This window comes from Dromaius novaehollandiae, chromosome 1 (genome assembly GCF_036370855.1).
Source record: "Dromaius novaehollandiae isolate bDroNov1 chromosome 1, bDroNov1.hap1, whole genome shotgun sequence".
Taxonomy (NCBI): domain Eukaryota; kingdom Metazoa; phylum Chordata; class Aves; order Casuariiformes; family Dromaiidae; genus Dromaius; species Dromaius novaehollandiae.
Window position 1 is genome coordinate 114,029,654 of NC_088098.1, and position 27,034 is coordinate 114,056,687.

The following is a 27,034-nucleotide window of genomic DNA, read 5'->3' on the forward strand; positions in this document are numbered from 1 at the left end:
TTTTGGCTTAGCGCTGTCCCCAGCTGCCCACACAACACATCTGAAAAGCAGTAGAGCTACTCCAAATCCACAGCACTGCCACCGCAGCCCTCTCAGGAGCAGGGAATGAGTAGGGGATTTCATCTCATTCTAACCCAGATAGCCTCAGTATTTGAATGGAGATTTCACTTTATGACTGGAGAGGATTTACAGCCCAATAAATGCAGGCAAGCAAAGAAAAAAAGATCTTAGCTGTGCATTCTAGCACATTTCCTGCTGCATGTATTTACAAAGAGCAGCCTTCCTCTTCTCATCAATCAAAACTTTATGAAGAAAGATAAGATCAATACAGGGCTTTGGTACTTTCTTAGCCTATTAGGACAGGAGTACAAAAATACAGAGGTGAGAAATCACAGCTTTGAGAGAGTAATTTCAAAGTCACCTAAGAACTTCTACAGGCAGTTTGAAAACAAGAGTTCACAGTCACAGATGTGTTTGCTATGATCTAATAAGCTACATAATACAGCTATAGGGCAATCCGTAGCTGTACCCTGTCAGACCATGGTTGTACAAGGTTTTCCCAGGTAGGTAGTCAGTTGATCTACTCACTATCCTTTTAGTCAAAATAACTTACTCATTTTTCCACATCTATGGCTCCCTCAAGGGCTTCCTCTCCAATTTCAGGCAGAGCTGAATACAAGTAAGACTTGAGGCAAATAAACTGAAAACCCCCATTCATCTAATGAAAGGTTTCAGTGCTCTCGGTGACTCATGCATGTAACATTTCAGTGTTGAGATATTCAGTGTTGCAAAATCTAAGCAGTGGTTTAAATCTTGCTCTGTTTCTCTTTGTATTACATTTTCCATTGCTGAAAGAGGGGTATGGGATACATTCTTTAATACAAGTGGGAGTCTCAAAAATTACAGTTAACAAGAGGCAGTAAAAAAAACGAGAAGTAACTATTTTTATTTTCTGCCTCATGAGAAAATACCTGTTTAGCATTTTAACCAGACTGTGAGAGTCATTTGGATATACTGCATTTATCACTTCCCTAGCACTACTTTTTTTGTATTTCTCACAGAAATATCCCAAGTATCCACACAGATCTGCCTCATCAGTGTTTCTTTCTCAGCTTCAGTCAAGAGTCTTACGTTACATATCAAACATAATACACTAAAAAGCTTCAGTATATCATATGGTCATGAAAAATGAGGAGACAGACATTCTTTATTGCTAAGCCTATCCTTTTGACCAAAAACCTTGAGACTGTGACTGTAAATGTAATATATTCTTCTTCATTATACTGTGTCTACAAGGAATGTGCACTGAAACCCAAAATTATTTCAGCAACTGCTTTTTTCAAACTCTAAGAAAAAGGCTGATTAAACTCTTTTGACTTCCTTAATAGCTTCTTTACCAGATGCTAATTTTTTTCTATACTGTTTGCTGACATGTTTTAATAGCTAGATAGTGCGTCACAGTTTATTTCCACTGTAATCTTTAAATTAGGATAAATTTGAGATGGGTTTCATTTAAAGAACTAGTCTCTTCTGCATTCCAGAGCACGGATTTAATATCTGCATTTGAAATCTCTTCAGCATTGTATGCCGGAGATGAGTTGCCTTTCCACTTCCTACTATATACTTTATTCTTAATGGGCTCCTTACTAATTTAGAAACGTTCAAAAAAGAGAGGTATCAGCCTGCAGACTCCCTGTGGAGTTCTCATTGGTGTTAACTTTGTACAAGGAACAAGTAAACATAAAGTATAAATTAAAAAAAAAAGGATTTCATTTTTGAAGCTTTAACTTTAATTTTGCAAAGAGCTATTTTATTGCAGACATATCTGCAATGAGGAATATCTATGCTATTTTTCACACTGAGAGTCTAAATACAAGACCTGCCTATTTCAAAGAGAAAGTTATGTCTGAAGGACAGGATATTGTAAATTAATGTTTTCTTAATGCATGTTAAGAACCAAACAACAAAATCCTGATGATGATAAAAATTGATTTTGAGAATGGACTTTGCCTGTAATTTTTTAATTACTGTTTCCCAGTCTTCATCTTAGACTTTGGCTGTAAATGGCCTAGTGTTGCTGATTTGCCATCATACAATAGCCCTGCATAATGCAGCCTGGGAGCCCTGAGCTCTGCTCTAGGCAGCTGGATGAGCCTGAGAACAAGCAAGGCCACTACAGCATTTGTGCTAAGATCAGCAGTCCCTCAGGCAGATCTTAAAATGGTGCAGAACATATTGCAATACTTCTCCTCTCCCTACATCATCCATCCCCTGTAGTCAAGTGCTCATTTTACATCATTTAAAGGATTTGGATGGGGGACTTCATGTTGTTATTTATCACAATTTTACCATGAGTTTTTCTACAGATGGATGTTTTCTTAAAGTTCCTGGTACAGTAATCAGGAAAATGAATAAGAAACAAGAGTTTTGCTGTTTTCTAATATGCATTTCCAGCCTCAGGACAGAAAGTCATACGGGAGTAATTGCACCTGAAATGCTTACAAAAAGGACAGATGTATATACATACCTACATACATACATGCATACATATATATGTATATATGAAAAAGATTTTTGGAGGGGTCAAGTCTTTTTTTCTACCCTTTTCATCAGTACTTCATTGTTTTTCCACTAAACATTGAGATACGCTGTTGCTTCTCCTTTGAAGGGCTTCAGTGTTATGTATGTCACTTTCCAGACATTTTTAAATGCTTCACAAATATTTAACAGCTACAGAAGGACAAAAAAATCAGCATAGTTCCATTAACACTGACACAGGTCATCTAAAAAAACACAGACCAAGTTTGCTTTACTGTCAAGATATAGCTAGGAAGTTGTCTTGACATCAGTGAGTGACATTGCCTAAATTCCTGTGCCTATGAGGCAGAATTTTCAGACACTTTCTGTAAATCTAAACCATCACAAAATTCACAGATCCTGAGGCATTATTTTGAGCAGTACCAAATAAGTATTTGGAATCCATACTGCTCTAGAGTAATTACTGAAATAAATAGCAGCACTTGCTGATGTTAGGATTTCCATGAAAACATCAGGACAGAGTGTATCAACTATTGCAGAGTTCCTCTCCCAAGAGAACCGAGTATTAAAAGAAAATAAAAAGATGATCCATATCTCATAAGAATACAAAGTGTGGAAAGATGGAAAAATATGGTTGCTGTACTAATCTTGTTGCCATAGTAACCGCCTATTTCACCCAAAAGGCACATGAATCAGAGAGCTAACATCTTCAAGGGGATCACAACTGAAGGATAGAGAAAGATGGTTACAGAAAAATGGTATAAGTAGGAGCTGTAACACCTCAATTCAAGCAGGGGGAAGGCCAAAAATATCATATCAGGTAGTAAGTGGTCAACAAAAGCATAGCAACTTTTCTAAGTGTGCTTTCTTATTAATTATGAGCTCAGAGCATTCATTGTATAAATAAATAAGCCATTGAAATCACCAAAGATTTTTCTTGATCCAGCATTAGAAAGGTAAGCCCTTTATCTTATGTATATCAAGAAAGTAAAATCAATGAAAACACAGCTAGCACAGATAAACAGGTTGATTAACGCACACAGTACGTAGTGCAGACGCACAGAATGGAGAGCCAGCAACTTCAAGAACTTGATGTTTTACCATTAAAAGCAATTATTTTTTAATTCATTTAATGGATTTACATCACTTGAAAATCTGACCTTCGCTCTTACAAGTTTTGGGTTTAATTTCACCTACTGGAAATATTTTGGCAAATTACAACTACAAGCAGGGAAGTAGGAAAGTAATCACATGATCAAGGACTCTTTAGAGTTTTTACATCTCACTCCTTGCTAATTGATTAATTTTAAGGATCTTTAAAGACTAAACTGTATCACAGTGCATCTAATAATAGGTGAGAGAAGTTTCACCCAAGGTCTTCTCAGTTTTAGCTTAAAAATGAAAAGGTTATTTGTACACACACACACACACACAAGTCAGTTAAATCCCACAATCTGCCTTTGATTAAAAAGAGTAAAATTTGGTTCTGATTCATCAGATTACTCAAGCCATTACACAGCTTCAAGGTCATGAATAACTCCAAGCACTGGAGGTACACTTCAGGTACTACAGACCACCATTAAGCACTGGAGCTACCTCACTTTCATTCAATAGAACAAGTGTGTATTATATGAAGCACATATTTAAGTACTTTTGCTAAATGGAAGAGTAGTTGAGACACAGTGAAGTGGAATAAAGGGAGTCAAATATGCTAGGCAAAGTTTCACTCATTCTGAGTTCTCTGCTTCTATAATATTCACCTCTAATAAAACCTAAAAATGATTAACATAGAGTAATGCAAATGATGCAATTTGGTGCAAGGAATGTGCAAATATATTCAGTGTGCAGTAAAGTTAAGCTGGAAGTTCAAAGCCACAGAACCAGAAAAATCTCGGGTTACAGTTTTCACAGAAATGTCCTACTTCTACCTTTTTGTATATACGCGTTAAGATGGAGATCTTTATTATATGATTTCAGAATGCTAGGTGATAATGCTAGGTTATATGACCTTTTTCCTATCACGTTCCAGATTCTGTAAAGTTTTTCACTTATCTGAAAGATGTGCTATTAAAAGAATAAAAGAATAGTAAGCTTAATAGTAAGTTTTGTTACTGTCATACACTAAGATCTCATGATTCCCCTACCATGCAGTCTGAAGAAATCACAGTGGGCACGTCTACCTAAAATGAAACTAAAGAAACTATTATCATAAGGGCTTAGAAAGCAAATGGTACAAACACAAAAATTTGGGGAGTGTTGGGGTTTTTATTATGACTTGCAATGAAAACCTATGATTTTGACTCATTCTTAGACTTATTTGGTGTGTTCTAGAGAGAGAAAAGAGACAACAAAAGTCTAGAGACATTGAGATTTCCATCCTTTTTTTTTTTTTTTTTTTTTTTTGGCATATATACAACTGCTACAGACACTTCGCTTTCTCAAAAATGTAATGAAAGTTTGCAGTTACTGTTTCCAGAGATCTTCTTTCAGTTATGATGTTTCATTCCTTACTGCTTACTAACCTCAAGACATGAATGTGAAGTAAACATGGTTACAAGTGGACGTAATGATAGCTAGGTTTATTTCTGATGGAGGTGTGGTTGCGTTTCGGTATTAACTGCATGTAACTCACAACGGAAAAGGCAGACAGCATTATAAAAAACAATAGATTTTAAAATTCATTCTTTTCTTTTTATGTGTTTGTCTTCATACTACAGGAATAAATTATCATGAATAAGATGAGATAAAACCATAGTTATCAGCATATAAAACTTCAGGTAGACTCACACCAATGCAATTTGTGTTATACAATTTAAATGGAATATCTCCAATTACAAGTGTTATATAAAATATGAGATATTCATAATACATTTAAAAGTACAGCTTTCTAAATGCATTTTATATTCTGCACCTGAACTACTATTAAGCTCAGGCTAGAACCCTATAACTATAGTTTATTCACTCACTCATGGTAAAGCAAAAACATTGCAGAGTTTCTTTAGAGAGACATAGGGAGACATGTGGAGAAGGGCCACAGCAAGTGGAGAGGATATATATCAGCTTTTTGTTCTGACTGCACACAATTACAGTTGCAATCTACTGCCAAACCTCATTAAAAGGCACAAAAATAGTATCCATGATCTTGGTACAGGTATAACTAATGTTCTTTGTTCTGGGGTTAGTATGTTTTCGTGACCCCAAACACTGCTCCACAGAGGGTGGGTTCTGCCCTACAATTCTGCTTTGCTCTCAGTCCTCCCCCTCAATGTTCCAAATTTGTTGTGGTGATCTGAGGAAGGTGACATAAACTAGTAACAGCCATGTAGGGCTGATCTATAACATAGAGCAGCGATGGAAAAGTTAAAGGCCACAGAACGGATTAGGTGGCTGCATTTCAGAATTGGACATGGTAGCCCAAACATTCCAGTCTGGATCAAGCATCCATACCCTGGCACCTCAAGTCTAATTCTGCCTTCTGGTGGAGGCTTCATACAGTAAAGAATGACCTTCTCACTGCAGAACTCAGATAGTTCTTGTTTGCGACTGCAGCACTAACTATATTACGGGGCTCAATAATTTTAAAGCATGACTCCCACCCCTCTGCTCATAAACAAACAAGTTATTGGTAGCCAAAAATCATGAAGAAGTGCAAATAGGGGAGAACCAGGTGCAAAGAGGACCAGACATTATTTTCTCCATCTTGGGGAATCCTGTATATGATTTGAGTCCTGGATAGAAAGCTTGAACTGTAGTTCTGCTTATTTTCAAAATGGATTCTTGTTGCTTCAGTAGCTGGCAGAGTCATCATATTTGCATTTTAGAAATTATTGTTTTGTTATTTTGATTGAAAAGTTTGAAGCTGCAAGAAAGAATCTGAATGAGAAATATTTTGTGTGTTACCAGTGGGAAATCACAGACAAAGAATTACAGCCGTGCAATCCTTCATAAAATTGAAAGTTTAGTATGAATATACCCACAGGAAATCTTTGAAATATTAGTTTGCTATCTCAAAACACAGTATTTTCGTGATCTTTGAAAAGCCATAGTCTTTAATGTGAGTCTAGCATTTGTAAATGCTGATGAATTTGTACACACCTCCGGCATGACGATTTGCTCTATTGGGTCCCAGCTGTGTGGAATCTGGAATTCTAATTGGATGGTATTCATGACCCTCTGCTGGTAATACACAGTATTTGGAAGGATTAACCCAGTATCTAGTGTACTCCCAAAGAGATTCTCAGGTCAGCAATCAAAGCACTGACATTGCTGAGTAACCCGGTATTAACTAACCATTTATAATTCCAAAGATGTATTTTCACAGTTACAAAAAGACTATATAGACAAAACCATACATGACCAAAAAAATGGACCATGGAAAATTACAAAACCCAAATAGAGTCCTATATACATTCTTCAATATAGTAAACTAAATGAAGTCACATATATAATATGTGAAGACTCTTTGAACTGTACTGGTAACAAGAACATCATAATAGTGTAATCTATTCACTGAAACTGAAAAACAGCACAATACAAGCATCAAAATGAAAACACGGAACCCAAACTCCTAATTTGTCCGACTATTGTGCCCCCAGGTAAAGAACTGAAACTGGACGTTGGTTTTCCTATCTCTGCGATATGGTAATATTAGCACTAGGCTTCACATACTACTGCACTCTGGCTTTCTTCCCTCCCAAAAGTCCCCTTCTGAGTTTTCTATGCAACTGTTAATAAAGGCAAATACTGAACCTGTTGCTTGCAGCCAAGCTGGGGGGAGACAAACTAGGAGGGCAGAGGAGAAAGAAGAATGGGGCTGCCTCATGAGGGCGAATAACATGTTCCTGTGTATAATGGAGACCAGGGACCAAAATGACCCTAACAAAACATTTATGGGAACTTATAAAGGAATGGAAGACTTAAAGGTAAAGGCTTGTAAGACTTATAAATTAAGGGAATGAGAGTGTATCGCACAGAGTTGCAAAGCATAGCAGGGGAAGGGAAGGAGGCATTGATAGCTAAGCATGGAGATCAAAAGATCAATCCCATGAACTGGGTGATTCCTACTTACCATGTGTATTGAGGGAACATCAAAACCTGCAATGGCAGAATCTAGGCCAGCTATTGTATTTCTTAAACATGCTTGCCATTAGGTTTTTCACAATATCTAATTCAAATTAAGTACTTGCCATATTTTTTGCAGGCAAAATACTCTCAGCTCAGGGAGTTTTAAGTTATTTTATTGCCAATTAACACAAATTTAATTACCAGTTTGAGTATTGATTAAAAAAGAAGACAATAAATTGGGCAAACTCTTAGGGTAACACCTTTCCTCCTCCTTCCCCAGGCCTAACCACAGTTCAACACATCTCCTCCCAGTGTCGCCGCCACCCCTTACCCTCGTCCCTCACGACAAGGCGACGGGCAGCACAACAGGCTCTTTCCAGTCCCCTCGCGCGTCTTCCTCCCTTTCCCCTGCCCCACTGGGGGTCCCCCACGGGTCGCAGCCTCTCGGGGTGCCCCCGCCCCAGCCCCGACAATGTCCCCTTCCGCACATCTCCCCCACTGCTGCCTGCCATCTCTCCTCGCTCTTCCCTTCCACCTCCGGTGGCTGCCGCCTGGCCCAGCCCCACGTAGGCACAGGCGCCTGCCCCGGCGGCTCTAGCAGCCCCGGGCAGTTTCCACGGTGCTGGAGCTAGCTGGAACCAGCTGTGACCGACCCCGGGCCGCTCCCGGCCTCCACCTGCCCACGCGGGGTGGCCCGCAGCCCCCACTGCCTACACGGTGCCCTATAGAGGCATACCTTGGAGATAGATACTGCAGGTTCAGCTCCAGACCACCGCAATAAAGCGAATATCTCAATAAAGCAAGTCACACACATTTTTTGGTTTCCCAGTGCATATAAAAGTTATATTTACACTATACTGTAGTCTATTAAGTGTGCAATAGCATTATATCTAAAAAACAATATACGTACCTTAATTAAAATATACTTTATTGCTAAAAAATTCTAACCATCATCTGAGCCTTCAGCAAGTCGTAACCTTTTTGCTGATGGAGGGTCCTGCCTTGATGTTGATGGCTGCTGACTGATCAGGGTGGTGATTGCTGAAGGCTGGGGTGGCTGTGGCAATTTCTTAAAATAAGACAACAGTGAAGTTCGCCGCATTGATTGACTCTTCCTTTCTCAAAGGACTTCTCTGTCGCACGCGGTGCTGTTTGATTTGCATTTTACCCACAACAGAACTTCTTTCAAAATTGGAGTCAATCCTCTCAAACCCTGCCACTGCTTTGTCAACTAAGTTCATGTAATATTCTAAATCCTTTGTTGTCATTTCAACAGTGTTCACAGCATCTTCACCAGCAGTAGATTCCATCTCAGGAAACCACTTCCTTTGCTCTTCCCTAAGAAGGAACTCCTCATCAGTTACAGTTTTATCATGAGATTGCAGCAATTCAGTCACATCTTCAGGCTTCACTTCTAATTGCTATTTCCACCACATCTGCAGTTACTTCCTCCACTGAAGTCTTGAACCCCTCAAAGTCATCCCTGAGGGTTGGAATCAACTTCTTCCAAACTCCTGTTAATGTTGATATTTTGACCTCCTTCCATGAATCACGAATGTTCTTAATGGCACCTAGAATGGTGAATCCTTTCCAGAAGGCTTTCAATTTACTTTGCCCAGACCCGTCAGAGGACTCACTGTCTATGGCAGCTATAGCCTTGCAAAATATATTTCTTAAATAATAAGACTTGAAAGTTGAAATTACTCCTTGATTCCTGGGCTGCAGAATGGATGTTGTGTTAGCAGGCATGAAAACAGCATTAATCTCATTGTACACCTCCATCAGAGCTCTTGGGTGACCAAGTGCATTGTCAATGAGCAGTAATCTTTTGAAAAGAATCTTTTTTTCTGAGCAGTAGGTCTCAACAGTGGGCTTAAAATAGTCAGTAAATCATGTTGCAAACAGATGTGCTGTCATCCAGGCTTTGTTATTCCATTTATAGAGCACAGGCAGAGTAGATTTAGCATAATTCTGAAGGGCCCAAGGATTTTCAGAATGGTAAATGAGCATTGGCTTCAACTTAGAGTCACCAGCTGCATTATCCCCTAACGAGAGGGTCAGGTACCCTTTGCAGCTTTGAAGCCAGGCATTGACTTCTCCTCTCTAGCTATGAAAGTCCTAGATGGCATCTTCTTCCAATATAAGGCTGTTTCACCTACACTGAAAATCTGTTGTTTAGTGTAGCCACCTTCATCAATTATCTCAGCCCGATCTTCTGGGTAACTTGCTGCAGCTTCTACATCAGCACTTGCTGCTTCACCTTGCATTTTTATGTTATGGAGATGGCTTCTTTCATTAAACCTCATGAACCAACCTCTGCTAGCTTCAGACTTTTTTTCTGCAGCTTTCTCACCTCTCTCAGCCTTCATAGGATTGAAGAGAGTTTGGGCCTTGCTCTGGATTAGGTTTTGGCTTAAGGGAATGTTGTGGCTGGCTTCATCTTCCATCCAGACCACTAAAACTTTCTCCATATCAGCAATAAGGCTGTCTTGCTTTCTTATCACTCATGTGTTCACTGGAGTAGCACTTTTAATTTCCTTCAAGAACTTTTCTTTTGCATTCACAACTTGGCTAACTGTTTGGTGCAAGAGGCCTAGCTTTCAGTTCATCTCGGCTTTCGATGTGCCTTCCTCACTAAGCTTAATCATTTCTAGCTTTTGATTTAAAGTGAGAGACATGAGACTCTTCCTTCCACTTGATCACTTGGAGGCCATTGTAGGGTTATTAATTGGCCTAATTTCAGTATTGTTATGTCTCAGGGAATAGGGAGGCCTGAGGAGAAGGAGCAAGATGGGGAAACGGCTGGTCGGTGGAGTAGGCAGAACACACGCAACATTTATCGATTATGATCGCTGTCTTATATGGGCACGGTTCGTGGTGCCCCAAAACAATTACAATAGTAACATCAAAGATCACTGATCACAGATCACCATAACAGATATGAAAAAGTTTGAAATATGGTGAGAATTACCAAAATGTGACACAGAGACAGGAAGTGAGCGCACACTGTTGGAAAAATGGCACCGATGGACTTGCTTGACACAGGGTTGCCACAAACCTTCAATTTGTAAAGACCACAATATCTGCAAAGCGCGACAAAGCAAAGCGCAATAAAATGAGGTATGCTTGTATATCCACAGTTCACCTTCTCTTTCTCTGCAGCAGAGTTACATCCTGGAGGAATTATACGTTCTCTCTACCCATTCTTTCTTAGGTTAAATAATCCTGATCTTTCATTTTTCTCATCATCAGTTCAGAAAGCCTGAGTTTTTTACATCCTCAGTCATGTGTTGCTCTTCTTGAGACCACTTGGTCCACACCACCCAAACCCGTCGGCCTAAGAGCCTCACAGCGTTCCTGCAGAGACTGCCCTGGGTCTGGGGGGACTGGAAAACTGTTTCTCGTGATAGCCATGTATTTATGAACTTAGTTTGATGCTGCTTTTTTCACAAGTGTGATATTGAGCCTTTCATTGTAAACTCAAGATCATCCTCTGGGAAACTATTGTCAGCTAATCCCTATCTTGATTCTGCAAAATATTCAGCAAAGAGTGCACACTGACCAATGTGAGATTACATTCCATTTATCTCAGGCCATTTCTTTAACTTATCAAGATCATTCTGAAGTCTCATTTTACAATACTTGCAGCTAATCCTATTATATTTGCAGGCAGTCCCATGCAAATAGTGCACTCTCCTGCCATTCAGATTGTTACTAGAAATACTGACTAGTGTTGCCAATACCTTAAATCCTCTGCTTCCTTGGTTTTGGAAACCACCTCCTGTTCTAATTTCTCTTTGTTTCTCTTGCCCTAAAAATCCAAGCATGGTTTTCTTGCAAAGTTTTTTTTCTCCCCATATGACTCATGCAATAAAATACCCTTCTGCTCACATAGACTATAGCAAGAATTTGCGGGATGCATTTGAAAATGTTTAGTGCCAACTAGCAGAAAGGCATAGTTAAAGACAGTGGTAACAATGCAAATTGAAGATAACAGTGCAGAGGATCTCCTAGTAGCTCCAATCTGCCATAATAATTTCTGTCTGTCATGGTCCACTCCTCGGTGTTAATATGTTTTCAAAATAATGCCGTCCCCACCTTTTTTTTAAGATTTCATTCATTTGGACAGCAGGATATACAAGCACACTGGAACACATAATGGCATACATATATAAATAAATTTTTCAACAGTGGAATTGCATTTGTTTTTGAAGTAGATGTGGCTATGGTTCCTGATCAGTAGCGTCACTGTGTTCCTGCCTTCTCTAATTCCTTAAGAATAAAATAGGCAGATACTACCAAATAACTCCACTCCAATACTCCAAAGTATAACTTCTTGCTCCCCAGAGCAGATGCTCTCTGTACTTTGCTATATAATTTCATACTCTACCTACAGCTCAGATCTACTACCAGAGTTTCAAGAAGGAAGTAGGAAAACCATAATGAAATGCATTTGATCCCTCTTGTGACTTTAATGCTTGAGCTATATAGCAGTGTCTCTCAAATGAAGGAGTTAATTTTACAGTGACATTTTCAGTACCTTCCACTGGGATATATAGTCTGCAAAAAGTTGTTTTGCAATGACTTTTTTAAACTGATTTTTATTCTTCTCCCATAAAACAATGCTTGGATCATATACTTATAAAAAGAGTGAAAGTTTAATATAAGATATACACAACTAAAAGTTATATACCTGTTAAACTACTATATGGAAAAAAAAGCTCTTCATAAACGCTTAGTTTATTTTCCTCAGTTCAAAGAAAATGTATGTATAAGAAGTATATTGAAAGCAAAATAAAAGAGGAATCCTTGAGTGGTTGAGCTGCTGTTTCACAGGTTTATAGCCATGGGGAGAATACTAAGGGACATAAGTGAATATGACAATGCCATAAAACATGACAACCAGGACCTAGAGGTCTTTGAATCTTTACATCAGTGACACTAATTATTACCATATGTCATACAGAGAATGCTGTTCCTTGTGGTGAAGAATCTTGTGTGTTGCAATGAAACACTATATAATTTCTTTCAAAATAATGATGAGGCCTGAAGTCACTTAAAGTTTATCATAGTGCTACTGGAGACTGTGGGACACGACAAATAGCGGATATTGCCAGAGCAATGAGAGTACAGAAAAAAAAACTGCAAAAAGCAGTGTTGCCACATCTAGAGCATACATTAAAGTAACTAGCTCACACCTCCAACAATGATTTCCTCTTTCACACTCAGAAAATGTCAAGAACCTCAGTCATACAATTTTCTTCCCAAGACCGATCAGTAGACTAGCAATATAGCAGTCAAAAGCCCAAAAGTTCAGACTACACTCATAATTTTTCCCTGTTCCAAATCTATCATTCCTGTAAGTTCTTTTTCACAGATGCCATATGTACACACTCCTCTGCCCATATTCAAAGACATTCTTCAAAGCAGCTTCTGGCCAAAGTTCTGTACAAAAGAAATGGCGTTGACTTTTTTAGTTTATATAATTCCTCCTCAATTTCTCCAGGAAAAGAAAAGGTTACAAAAGTTGCCAGAGATAGCTGGTTGGAAGTTTTGAATGAAACACCTCTCCCCATTCTACTAGAAAAAGAATTGCCTCTTGTAAGTCAAAAAAGTGTATGAAGAGTCTGTTTCACTGGTGTCAACAGAACAGTTGCTAAGGTTCCAGGCAGACTCCCACAGGAAAGAGAATGACCCTAATTGAAAATAGGCTGTAAGAATAAATAAATAAGTCATTCTAATGACTTTCAGAAAGTTTAGTTTGGTTATCATGTAAAATGGAACGCTGTTTAATAACCTTAAAAATCAATGAAAAGGACGTGGTTGTCTTCGGCCATACCTCCTGTCATATGCACCTTTACAACAGATCACTCTCCAAAGGTGAGCCTTAAACCTGACCAGATCTTTGGATCCAGGTTACCATGTTTGACAGGTTATCTAGGCTGTCAGTTACAGTTTATCACAGGAAGTTTTTGAAGGGCCATTTCAGAGCCTATCCTCAATGGGAAGCCACCATCACAGAATGCACTTGTATTTCATGTTTGGGAGAATTTAAACAAATGGAGTATGTCAGCTGAATAATTATCAAGATAAAAGAGAGCAGAAACATTAGAAAGTTATTTCTTGTTACAAATGCTTCTCTGGTTCTGAATAGAGGAAAAAAATGAGAAAATGATATCCTCTGGAGTCATATTTGCAAGACATGATTCCATTTACAAAATGAAGCTTTGACTTCAATGCATGCTTTTCATACTGATAAAGACACCCTTTATAAATCATGGAGATACCCAGAAAAGACTAATCAATACAACCTTAAAGAAAGGTTCCATAAAACCTTACTGCATTATATCTTGGTTCGCCAGAAAACCCACAGGATAAATCCAAGTTAGGAACAGCAAGAAAGTCAGCAGGAGACTCCTATACTTCCATACTCCAGGGATCACCCATGTTGCTGATGCTACATTCAGCTCCCCTACCAACCAAGGGACTAGTCTAACATAGGAAGCTCATCTTTCTCTCATTCATGTACACACAACCACACACACACTCATTTCAGATCCTGAACTGAAGGCACCTTTCCAACCATTCTTGTCTGAGTTAAATATGTTTCCAGAAATACTTCCATTTGGGCATGTTTAAAAGGCTTTTAAAAAAGAGTAATTAAAGAGAAAAAAATCTTCAACCAACATAAATATAAAATTGTGTTTAAGCCTTGTGAACTCTTCCCCTCAATTGTTGATTCTCACAGTTATTTCTGTATTTTAATGTATTCCCTACAGGTCATCCACAACATGTATCCTACTCTCAAAGGAATAGCTAGTTTTTAAAGTGTCTTATGTCTCCTGTCTTATTAAATAACAGCTTATCGGACACTAATTGCATGAGACTTCTAAGTAAAACTAAAATAAAAATAGTATGTTATCATGTTATTAGTAGCATTTCATTTCCAACTCTGCTAATGTAATAAAATTAATATTATAATTTCAGTTGCTGAAGTTTTTATTAAAGATGGTGTGGTTTATTAGGTGTGCAGCTGTCTGTTTAAGGGAAAAAAACTCTTCTTTCCCTGTAGAGGCTAGCAAACAAGAGACACAGATTTGATTTTTCCTACACTAAAAACGTGTGCATTTGCTATTTCCACCACTGACAGTTGGAGTGAAAAGAGAAACAGCTGACTGATGGCTGCCTCGTAGGTTACACACAGTCATAATTATTCCTCCTCTACAGGGTAGTGCTCGTGCTTACACTCCTGCATACAAGGTCTCAGATCATGATTTTTTTATACATATAATCATTATAATCTTTTTCAAGTTTGAATCTTTACTGCAAGTCATTTAAACATAGAGAGAAGAAATAGGGAAGCTCTCTAGTTCCTGCTAACAACCATGCATACTAAAAGCAACTGAGGAATATTAATGGAAATATTTACTCTGCTTTCTGTACATGCCATTCATTTTTATGATCATCTGTTCTTTTTTCTCCTACATTATATGTTGTTTATTACCTCAGTCAATGCACACAATAATAAGGTTACTTTCAGCACAGTGCATTCCATTGCAGATTTTAACTCCAGACTGAGCTATAGGCCACTGGGAAGTGATAGCAGCCACATTAGAAAAATATTTCTGCTGAGTTAAGGGAAAAGGCAATTGCTTACCATTGTTGATTCACTCGTTCTGCATGCTGGAGTGGAAGAAGGAAATGCTGTCTCCTCTACTCCACAAAGCACAAGATAAGAAAACAAACTTCTAGGAAATTCCAAGGGAATGGAGGTAACAAGTGCTAGCATTACTAAAAATTAAGAAATAAATTAATCAATTGCATCAAACAAGAGGGACTAAGGTACACTGTGAGGAAGAAGTCCCACCGCAGGCTGAAATGCCATGCATGGAGCTTACCTCATTTCAGATAGAACAGCTCACCTGAAGCTCCAGGAAGTTCAGACAGTTAACTGAAGCTGAACTTCAGCAAAAATTGGGTCCAAATAAGATTATTTGGTATTTTTAGTAGGCTGTAAAAGTTTTGTGCAGCTTTAGCTGCAATGTTCTGAAAACTTTGCTTCAAAGAAATACGCAAACTCAGTTCTACAATGTATAAACTTTCATGAAATATGATCATCTCTACTAACAATAGCAAAAAGCTTTTTGGAAAGAATTCCTTTGTCCATGTTGGCTGAACATTCATTTCCTTCCTCACCATGAGCTTTTGATTTAAATTCACCCCTAACCTCAAAGGTATTCCTCACTTTGATCCAAGGACAAAGGTGTCATGCTCAAAGGCTTACCGTAGATTCTAATTGACTTCACTACAGCATATATATTGCTTGTGAAGAGCAAAGTCAAGGTTTAGTGAGGTTTCAAGGTTTAAATTGTATCATTAAAATGGTTATATGTATAGATAACCTCCTAAGAACTGAGTGGACAGTAAATCAATGCATCTAAAATACGCAAAATTATTTCTAACTATTAGTCCTTCACCTCAATTTTATGTTAGATGATAATTACAGAAGTATCCCTACTGCTCCTCCCTTATGTAAAATGGCAGACACACTCTTTTAATTAATTATTTTTTTATTATTCTTCCATCCGAGATTTGAACAGTGTACTAATCCTAACTTATTTCTACCAAAGTGATTGTTTCCTTTTACTTTCTCACCTATCCATACAAATCTATCTGTTATCCTCTATTGTCAGCCATCCTACTATGATCTAAATCACTTGGATATCTAGTTCTTCAAGATAAGTACCCTTTTTTGGACAAGTACTATCTTTTTGCACTATGACACTGCTAAAAAGGATCTGAATCCATTATCAAGATTGCTAGGTGCTATAAAATAAATCTGATAACTTAGGTCCTTAAGTCCAGAATTTTTACCAACTACAGCTTTGATTTTTTTTTTAATTTATTTATAGGAAGCCACAGATCTTTCAAAGTTTGCATTCTAGGATTTGCTTTAATACGCAAGCTTTGATCCCCAAAATGATTAACTAATTGGAAACTTGAAATGACTTCTATTAAAAATGCATGTTTTTTGCAAATAGCAACAAAAAACATAATTTAAATCAGGAGGATAAAAGGTACTAACACATGTATGGATTTCATGGAAAAATCCCTGCTTGATTTGTTGGCTTCTCTTTTAAAAGTCTCGTATCTATTTCAATGAAGGCAAAACAGAGTTAAAGAGACAGACAAATGGACAGCTATCATTTCAATTCCACCCCTTCCCTCCTCCTCCATATATTGAGATTTTTCCTTAAGAAAGCATAACTATTACTAGAAGCAATTTGCTGTCAGGAAACCATTCCTGATCAGTTAAAATAGCATACTGCAAATTCTTATATCCATTCTAGAATTTGTCAGAAAACTTACTGAAGTCCAGTCTTTTATGGCACTCTTGTAAGCAAGCTAAAGAAAGATGGTCTAGAGGTAGATTTTACCAGACACTGTTGAGATCTTCTTTTTAAGATCTACTCTTATGATGGTTGGTATGCCAAAGCTAAATATCACACTGGGATTATAAACAGCAATATGGCCTGCCAATCTCATATGACTTGAAAGATGACTATAACCAATAACCAGGTGAATTACATTCTGCTGAGGAGTGCAACAAGAGTATGATGACCAGTTTTGGGCAGTGCACTTCACAGAATTTGCCAAATGAGGCAAATCCACAGGAGAAAAGTTAATGTGGACCTAAAGCACAAGAATTGTGGAGAAAGACAGTGTGACTCAAAATTGTTGGTCTAAAGATCAGAAGTTTGGGAGGAATAACAGTGAAGTACACAAAAAGGTACTGCAATAGGCAGAAAAGAACCTTGTCTTCATGTCCATGGTGAGCAGATAAACTGGATTTCAATCACATCAAAAAAGATTTGGCTTATACAACAGAGAAGCTTCTTAGCAATAAGAGTAGTGAAACACTGAAATAAATTACCTGGAAGACTGCAAAGTCTCCCTCACTAGAAATTTTTAAGAACAGGCTAGATAAACATCTTCCAAGCATAACACAATTATAGTTGATACTGGCCTCAGCAGAAGGATGGATGAGACATCTTCCTAAGATCCTTTCAAGCCATGCAGGTCGTCAAGGACAATAGTCCGTGGAAATAAGGAAGTTTCCAATTAACTCTAAGAAATCACCCTGTCTTTATTTTTCAGGCCTGGAACTTTATGTGATTGAAAGAAGCAGCCACTTGTTTTGACAAGCTCTTGTGTTGCTTCAGTACCTCTCATGGCACCTCCTAGCTCATTGGCCTGACTTGCCTTTCCTGGGTTTCACAGCAGCAAGTCTCAAGTGAGTGAGACGGGAAGTGCTAGAAAAGTTATTATCCTATTTACAAATATTACCAGACCAGCACAAAATGAAATGTCACCAACTATCCATGCTTCTTTATTTCTAATAAATGGACAGAGTGAAATCATTAGCAGCCATGATTTATTTTTCTCTATAAAGGAGAGAAGGATGCCTTATTTTTCATAGCCTGAGCACCGCAGAAAGCATCAATAAAGACACAAAATTGTTAAGAGTGCAGAATAAGGCCAATCATGTCTATTACACAGTCCAGCAGGCATCTTTGCTTAAAAATACTTCTTAGTAAACAGTTTGTAGCTCTAACTCTTTGCATTAGAAGAATTGACTGGTTATGATTTTATTAGATTAAAAAATCTTTAAAGCCACAGGAATCCAAATATATTACATTAAAACAGCAGACAGCTGCCTAAAGATGTACAATAGGCTGCTCATGGAAAGGCAAGTGATAGAGTGAGTGTATTTCAAATGTGAGAACATAGTTATTTTATCCAACAGTAAGACATAGACCACAAAGAAATCAAATATAGCCACCTTTCTAGATTGTAGATGAAGCGTATAGGACTAGCTCACTTCTGAACACAAGATAAAGGCAGGGACTAGTGTAGCACACTATCTAACTTTTTAACTTTTCACATATGACAGATCCATGAATTAATGTCTTTCCTCATGCTGCCAGTAATTGTAGTCATGACACACTGAAGTCAGTAAGATCTTTGCCAGTTACTTCTATGTGAACAGAATTAAGGCCAAGTAGGGTAATATATACTTCTACCAGGCTTCTCATAGCATTACAAATATTTATTTCTGTGCTGAATAAAGTATGCAGTGAGAGATGAAATTCCTCTCAGAGTCCTTTGTTAAACTTTCCACTGCTTCAGGTTATATCCCTCCTGCAATAAGCCCCTAATTAGTCCTTTAGTTGCCTACCTTCCTCCAAAAACTGCTTTTCACAACTCCCACTACATAAAAAAAAAAGAAAAACAGAAGAAAACAGCTATTTCTACTCAAAGAGGCTGACGAAACAAAAAAAAAAGAGAAGTTAGTAAAATGGATCTTTTTTGAGAGGTGATGAACTTTAGAAAAGTTAGAATCATTTCACAGCTAACAATATGGAAGAATTTGATGCACCATAATTTTGCAAATCCTTTTCTGCCCTTTCTTACAAGTTCACAGAAATATTGCACGCAGAGATGAAATACGGCATGAGAAGTACAACAAGAAAAAAAAATACAGTATTTATTAAAAAAAAAATTGCATCATCTAAGACTATGTACACTAAATACCTCTTTAAACACAGAGTTATTGTCAATCAGAACAGATGAAAGTTATTTAGGTGCTTTAGCTGTTGGATTTATCAACTTCAACATTTGATTTATTTGACGTGTATCAGAACTTCCTGAATTCATAAAAGTTGCCTGGGGGATAGTTATACCATTCTCTAAATGTTTTACCTGCTTGCTTTGTTTTAAATCACAGATTAATTTAGTATTAGTAGACACTCTCAAACATAATTCCATCTTGACATAGGTCATTCTGGAAATTACAGGGAATGTACAAGAGAGCCTCATGTTTGACTAAGTAGTGGTTACTCTTTTAATTACAGATATTCAAAGTAGAAAAACATACTTTAGTAATAGAAGCCAACAAAGAAATTTAAATTAATTTTATCACTCTAAGACAACTCTCAATTATTACCTTTTTAACACTGCACTTTAACCAGTGGCACTCAGGGCAGGATACCAAAGCAGGAAACTTAGGTATTCAGAGTTTCATTTGTTATGAATATTAAGTGCATGTTAAGGACTGACATGTTCCTTCATTTCAACATCTCAAAGTGAAGGTACTACCATAGGGCATTTTGATATCCTGTGAGGAAAGGTATGACCAACTGCAAGGTATTTTACTACTTATATCTGAAAGTCTAAAGATTTGTAGCCTTTGGCCTTTCAGCCCAAAGTATTGTGTATTTTATTGTTTATAGGTATAAACATAATTTTACTGGTTTAACAATATGTGAAACAACAGCTGATCTTGTTTCGAGACATATGATTTAGAAATAAGACACAGAAGACAATCAAAATGATTAAGAAAGATAAAAATATTAAGGGAGGAAAAAAGAGGAAAGATACATGTTTTAGATCCTGTTTCTAGATTTTATCATCTCAGATAAAATAGATACACCAGTGCCCTTCAGTTCATCCTGGATATCTCATGACTGAGGTTTTTGGCCATCTTTGCTGTCTTTTGATTCATAAAATAGAATATATCACTTTCATTAAGTGCAATGAGCTTAAAATGTAATGATGTAACAGAAAACTAGGGAACATTGGATAAAAGCCTCATATCTACTGTAGCTTTATAACACTGTTTTATTATACAATATATTCCAGGTACTGTAGCTATAAAGAGCTCCCTCGGCCATCTCTACCCAATCCCATTAATTATCATGTATCATCATGCAAGACAAAGATAATTGGCTTTAAAGTGTTCTTGAATGAGCTGCAGGGAGACAAATTGCCCTTCTGAAGAAGGATCAAAGAGCTGAAGATGTATTTTGGGTGACAATTTCCTCCTCAGCTGCAGAAAAAGAAGGGGCAGCCTGTAGGTTCCTGGGAGGAGCCAGGTTACCAGGATTAGAAGGAAGGATAGTAAAACAGTTAATGGCATGTTAGAGGTGAATGCAAACAACAGTACTCCATGTGAAACACTGACACTTGGAGGAGTGTGGGTGAGGTGGGAACTTTTCCATACACAGGTAATAAAAAGTACCCAGGCTTTCCTTTCTTAAGGGTTATTTTAAAGTAAAAAGTGTGAGACCAACACTTACGTTCTGTTTTGCTACTACAGAATTCAAGCCCACAAATAACTAACAGGAGTCTGAATTTGTATTATTTACTACTATGTTGCCTTTAGTATGCTCTAAAAGCTTTGTTTCCCTGAAAGAGGTGCTTTAGATGTCACTTGAGCTGTGACCTTTTCACTATTCAGGGGAAACTGCTTGTTGCAATGGCCTTCAAGCTAGGTCAGTATGTGGGCTGGATTTGGATTTCCTTACCTATCTTTCTCATTCTCTTGTGTGCCCAGGGATGAGACCAAGCGCCTAAGGAGGGAAGCTCTCTGTGTTACACCTGCCAGATAATTAAGCAGAGGGTGAGTAAAAGAGGTCAATTTTATTTCCTATAATGTGTGAAAGGCAATCTTTTGCAAAAGCAATTGTGTTATATAGATGTGTACATTTAATGATTATTCCCCATTTATAAACTTTTGACTTCATGACTCACTACATGCCATTTTAAGAGTAAAATATGTGGCTGTTATTCCTACCTCCTGGACCTCTATGAAAAGAATGACCAACCAATGTGTTTCAGTGTTTAAAGTTATGTATTTGAGTCATCAGGCAACTAACACCCTAAACTGTCCTGTGATTAAGCAGTTCTCATATAGGTGGTCTTTAAACGTGATTGAGTATTGGTAATTAGTGAGAGGAACTCCCATCACAAGGCAGAGCCTCCAGACAGGGAATGAAGCCCAGCCTGCTGGAGCTCCATCTGAACAGCATATATAACCACGTGCCCTGGGTCTGCTGAGATGCCCAGCTCCCTAACCTGCAATAGATGCTTAGATTCTCTCTCACAAATAGGCTCACAACTCACTTTTTTCCAAGGCGAACACTGCAGTAAAAAAAAAAAAAAAAGCCTGCATAAACACTGTTATTTTTGAATGGCTTCCTTCTTCTTACAGATATTCAAATGATACAGCTTTGCTGATTTATAACATTTACTTTAGTTTGGCGTGGAGAAATTGTACTCATAGATCGATTCATTCAACAGACCAATTACACTGAAATGTACGTGTTGGTCCATAGCCAGCATAGTCTATAACACATTTATTTTTTACTTCCACATTATTTACTTCTCTGGACAGCATTGCTCATCTGTAACTATTTTGCCTTGATACAGAAAGGAATTTTGTTTTGTTCTTAAAACAAGCTGGTTTATTTTCAATGGGCTCACAGTTGCTTGGGCAGCATTTCACTTTTCATCATCATGCTGCACTCAGTGGGCAGTCAGAGACAGATCTGTATTGCACCAACCTTGACATATGTAGAGCAGTAAAATTATTTAATACCATGCTGAGCCTCTTTTACTGTGGGATTTGTTTTTATAAATAAGGCTTCACAAATAGAAGGTTTTGCACCAAACATTTGTATTTTATTTATGAGAAAATGCTGCAAGCAAACTGTAGTTTTTGGAAGGTATGTTCCTTTTGCTATTTGGAAATGGGGGGTGTAGAGAACTGGTATTAAATGCGGTTCTTTCTCGACATTGCTGCCGCTGCTGCAGAGCCGCCACCGCCAAGGTGCGTCAGGCAATGCCACGCCGGTGCCCCCAGGAGCCATCCGCGAGGTAAACAACCTCATGCACCTGCACAGGGAAAAAGGGCATGAAAAGGGCAGAAGGCGGCTTCTAGGGGAACAGCACGTCTGGCACGAATCACACGTACACATTTGCAATCTGCGCATGAGCAGGAGACCCCCAGATGTCCCCAGCCCGTTTCTGGAAGGTTCTCAGAGGGCGGACTGCGCATGACAGCTAATCTGCATGGGAAGTGAGGAAGCACCTCCCAGAGGCGGGGCAAGAACCTATAAAAACTGCAGACTGTGTGACTGGGGGGGGGCTTGTTTGTGACAATTGGGAGTCTGGAACAGAGTCAGTGGAACATCATTGGACTCAGAGTGGCGGTAGCGAGTTTCTTTTCTCCTTTCCCAACTTTCTCTATCTTTTCCTCTTACCCTTGCTCCCCTCTTCCCTTCACCTTTCCCCACCTCTTCTCCCCACTTCGTTGAAAATCAAGTTAAAAGGTTGTACGATATTTGACCGGTTTTAGGGTCTTAATCTCATCCTTGGGATTGTAACGAAATCTTCCCGATACTGGATCAGGACAGGTGGTCACTCAGAAGTATGATCACTGAAGTGTAGTTAATTGGTTATTTTCAGCTGTAGGCTGAAAAGCAGAATATTATGTTGGTGGGAATGTGTGCTGAATGGTCACTTGCCTCTTCCCATACAGTTGTAGTTTGGAATAAGAGCAACCCAATCAAGTGATTTTATAGTTTGAACTATATGATGATGCCTTTCATGGGGCAGGGCTGGAGACTAGCCTGATATATAGTTTCACTCTGCAGATCTGTTCTGCTTGGTCTGCACTACTTGTTCATGGAAACGTAGCCTTTGAGTCCCCATTTGCCTGCCCTAGCGCCAACCTGTCTCTAGGCCAGATCTTCCGTTTTGCCTAGGCCGTCTGAAGGGCCAGACCCAGCCTTTAGAATAAACTCTGGGCACTGGGATCTCCACAAAGCTGCAAACATTCAACTGTGGATCGAAACAATTGACATTATCATTTATTGCAGTGTTATCAGCCCTTCACACTTTCATACTTCAGATGTATTGCATAAATGTTCGATTCAGCTGGCATTAGTTGACATTAGTCCGTAAAGAAGACATTTAAAAAATAGCTGATGATTGATTTTATTTGTACCAAAATCAAGTCAGGAGAATAGGGAGTAAATGCCTCCCCCTCCTGAACTTGGATCAGCCCAGTTCAAGAATACAAGAAGAAAATTCCCTTCATGGAAATACAGATAATCAGTAGTCATCACAAATAATTAGACCTGCTCAGATCTGGCCTAGCATAGTTTCCACAGATAAATTTCAAGAAGTGATCTATGTGAGGCGAGGTTTATTCACATCTGTAAATCCTGTTGTTCTTAACACTTAGGTAATGGACTGTTTGATGCAGCAGCATGGTGCCATAGCACTGTGGTAAGAAGAACTGTTACAGGTCTAAAGCATGAAAGAAAATGTTGTTTGGCAGTAATCTAACATTTTAAACAACAGTTGCCTTGGTAAAGCCCCACTCTTATTCTTCCTTTTTAAAGAGTAGCTATTTAGCGTGGGAATATGCTTCAGGGTCTGTAAAGGGTGAATCTCCATTTTGCTGTGTTCTCCCATCACAGAAAAGGAAGCAGGCATGGAAGGATCGCAATAAAGGAAATAGCTATGCATTGATGGCATTACCCTCCATCTTAGCCCATTTTTGCACAGGCATCTCTAGTCTCTCTGCGGTCCTCTGTAGAGAGAAGGCATGACTCACACTCACACAGGGCAACAGGAATTTCAGAACAGTCACTCTTGGAGCATATCCTTTTGAAAGCCTGCGAAAGCAATATTTCTTTCCCTAACCTTTACGTATTACTAAGGGGACATGGGCCAGCTAGTGACAGAACTGTAGCTAATTGTGAAATAGAAACAGTGAGGATCATGCTAACAGACTCTGGGTGAGGCAGACAGGCCAGGGCTCCTCAGACACTGAGCTTGACTGTATGGAAGGCTGTCCCTCTTCCATATATGTACTTCTGCACCGTCACCTCCAGCCGCTGGCAGCAATGGACAGTGCAACAAAGCTTTTAAAAATCATTCAGCTACAGGCATCAGGCCACTTCTACCAAGTGTTTTTACACTTGGATGACTTTTACTAATCTTTAAAGCGTTTTAATAGTAAAAGCATCTTGTGGGGTAACACAGAATCCTCACACGCTTTCCATTTAAAAAAATACAATCAGATGTGCTGTTTTGACATCTTTTGGATCAGCTGACCTTTGTCAAAAAACTAATGCATTTTGACTGCTATGGTCAATAGCCAGTTTTCAGTTTTTCAGGCTCAGAAGAAATGTAGGTAACAAGAAGGAAACATCTGTTTCTGCATTGTTTGGCAAATTCTCCAAACATTCTGATGTGCCCATGCTCTTCTGTATCTCTGGCATGTAAAGTTCAAGCATTTGCATTACAGCCTACTGTTCTAGATTTCATTTTAAAAGAGCGAGACCAAAAGTCTATTCTAAAATTAAACACTGAAAAAATATACTCGCTGAAAGTCTCCCAGTAATATATATATATATATATATATAAAAACACTCAAAAGGCCAAAAAGATTTTCAGTACAGTCAGATTTTGCTGTGCCATGTTTATGCTTTGAGAAAGGAGCTTATAAAACCTTGATTTGGAAGATGGCTAAATCTCCAGAATTCCATTCATAACCTACTGCGCAATGAAAATGATACAGAAGGTACAGTATATTTCATATCATAATATCTATTTTTTCAGCAAACTATCTACTGTATATTTAATGAGGAAGATCTTAACTGATACTGTGGATGGATGCATGGATGGATCCATGGATGAATTCATGGATGGATTTAAATATCACTTCCATGCAGTTTAAAAGCTATTAAGGATCAAGCAGGAGTGCAGCTCTTAAAGAAAAGCATTTATTATTTTAATTCAAGGAAGACTTTCCATTACTGCCATAGGAGAGCTGTCTGCTAACAATACAGATTCCAAATTGCATCTGGAATTAATTATATAACAGCAGGAAGAACCATTAAATGGAACAACAAGACAAAGGCACTCAGTCGTGAGCTTAAAGCTTAATGTAGTTGTAATCGTTTTGCTGAATCAGACCCTAAGGTTCTATTGCATAGTCTTCACCTGAAGTGTAGACAGAAATTTTATTTCAGATATTCATCAGCCTTATTTAAATTGAGTCTTTAGTATTCCAAAAGGTTTCAAGAATGACTCAGATCTAAAGTAAAATACTCTGATGGAAATTGGAGATAATGGAGATTCCATTAGTGACACTAAAATGACAGCATCCAAAAGTCTTACACATCTGATCCAAAAGCATCTATTGTAAAGAAAGTTGGAGAAGAGGTGAGATAATGTCAGAGCAGTTAAATAAGAAAACAGTTAATGCTTGGACATAGTAATGCTTTCTCAATTTTATTTATTTTTCAACTAGTTTTGTATAGGTTAATGTTACACACTGTATTTGCATCTTTAAAGCTATTTGGAGCCAAATGTAGGTCCCAGAAAAGTTGTGTCTTAAGTTAGGTTCATAAGTGTTTTTATACTTGAATGGCTTTTACTAATCCTTAAAGCATTTTAAGTAAGCTTCATAAGAAAACTATAATAAGTGGAACTTCAAAGTTGAAGACATTTTCATAACTGTCACAGATTTTTCCTAGCTTTAGCATGTTAAATCAGTGGTTTCAATATAAAAATACAATGGAAATGTAAAAAGGAAGGACAGTGCAATTAGATGGGATGCAGGAAAAACTGAGCCAAAAATGAAGGACTTTACGATGTCAAGAAGGATTGAGGCATACACAGTATATCAATTATAAAGATCAGGTCATCTGTTCTTTTAAAAGCATAAAACCTATCAATGGAGGGAAAAAATATAATTCAAAGCTTTGTTTACAGATGCTGCATTTGTTATAGATTTGAATGTTCAAGATTGGCAAAGTGGCAACAATAGATGAGAAATCCAAAAATGTTAGGAAGTACTTTTCAAAATAATACAAATGTTCGCTAAACAGATACTTCATTAAATATTTTGCATTTGGACAATTGCTTTAAATTACTGAATAATATTGTAGTAATTATTGGCATTAAATACTTATAATTAATTATACTAAGACAACATATATCATTTATCATCATACCCTGTGCCCATAAAACAGAGAATTCAGAGTGAAGAGAATGAGTGATAGATGTATAGATTATACATGTAGAAACAACACAACTGCTAAAAAGAAAGATGAGATTTGTTCAGTTACATTTTAACTTTTTATGAAATCCTATTCCCTCTTTTTCTTTTTTCTTTAAAGGAGCATTGTCAACAGAAAACTAAAAAATACATTTTCCTCAGTTACTATAACAACACGTATACTATTAAATAGAACAACAGTATGAGAAACATCTTTTTGGTTTAAGTACATTTTAATTTAAATTTTTGTGTGTCAAGACCCAGCCAGGAAACCAAGGAAATAGAGTCCAATACTGTGCAGTGCCAAACACCTTCAAATCCCATTAAAGTCCAAGGACAAAATCCTAGCTATGTAGATGCAAATGGCAAAAAAATCCCCGGGGCAGGAACTTACCCGTCATCATTGTTTAGTTACACAATGCCACAGATAATATTTGAGCCATGATTAGAAGAGTGGATCTACTTGGAAAGACACAGCAATACAGACTCATAGGAGACTGAACAAACATTCAC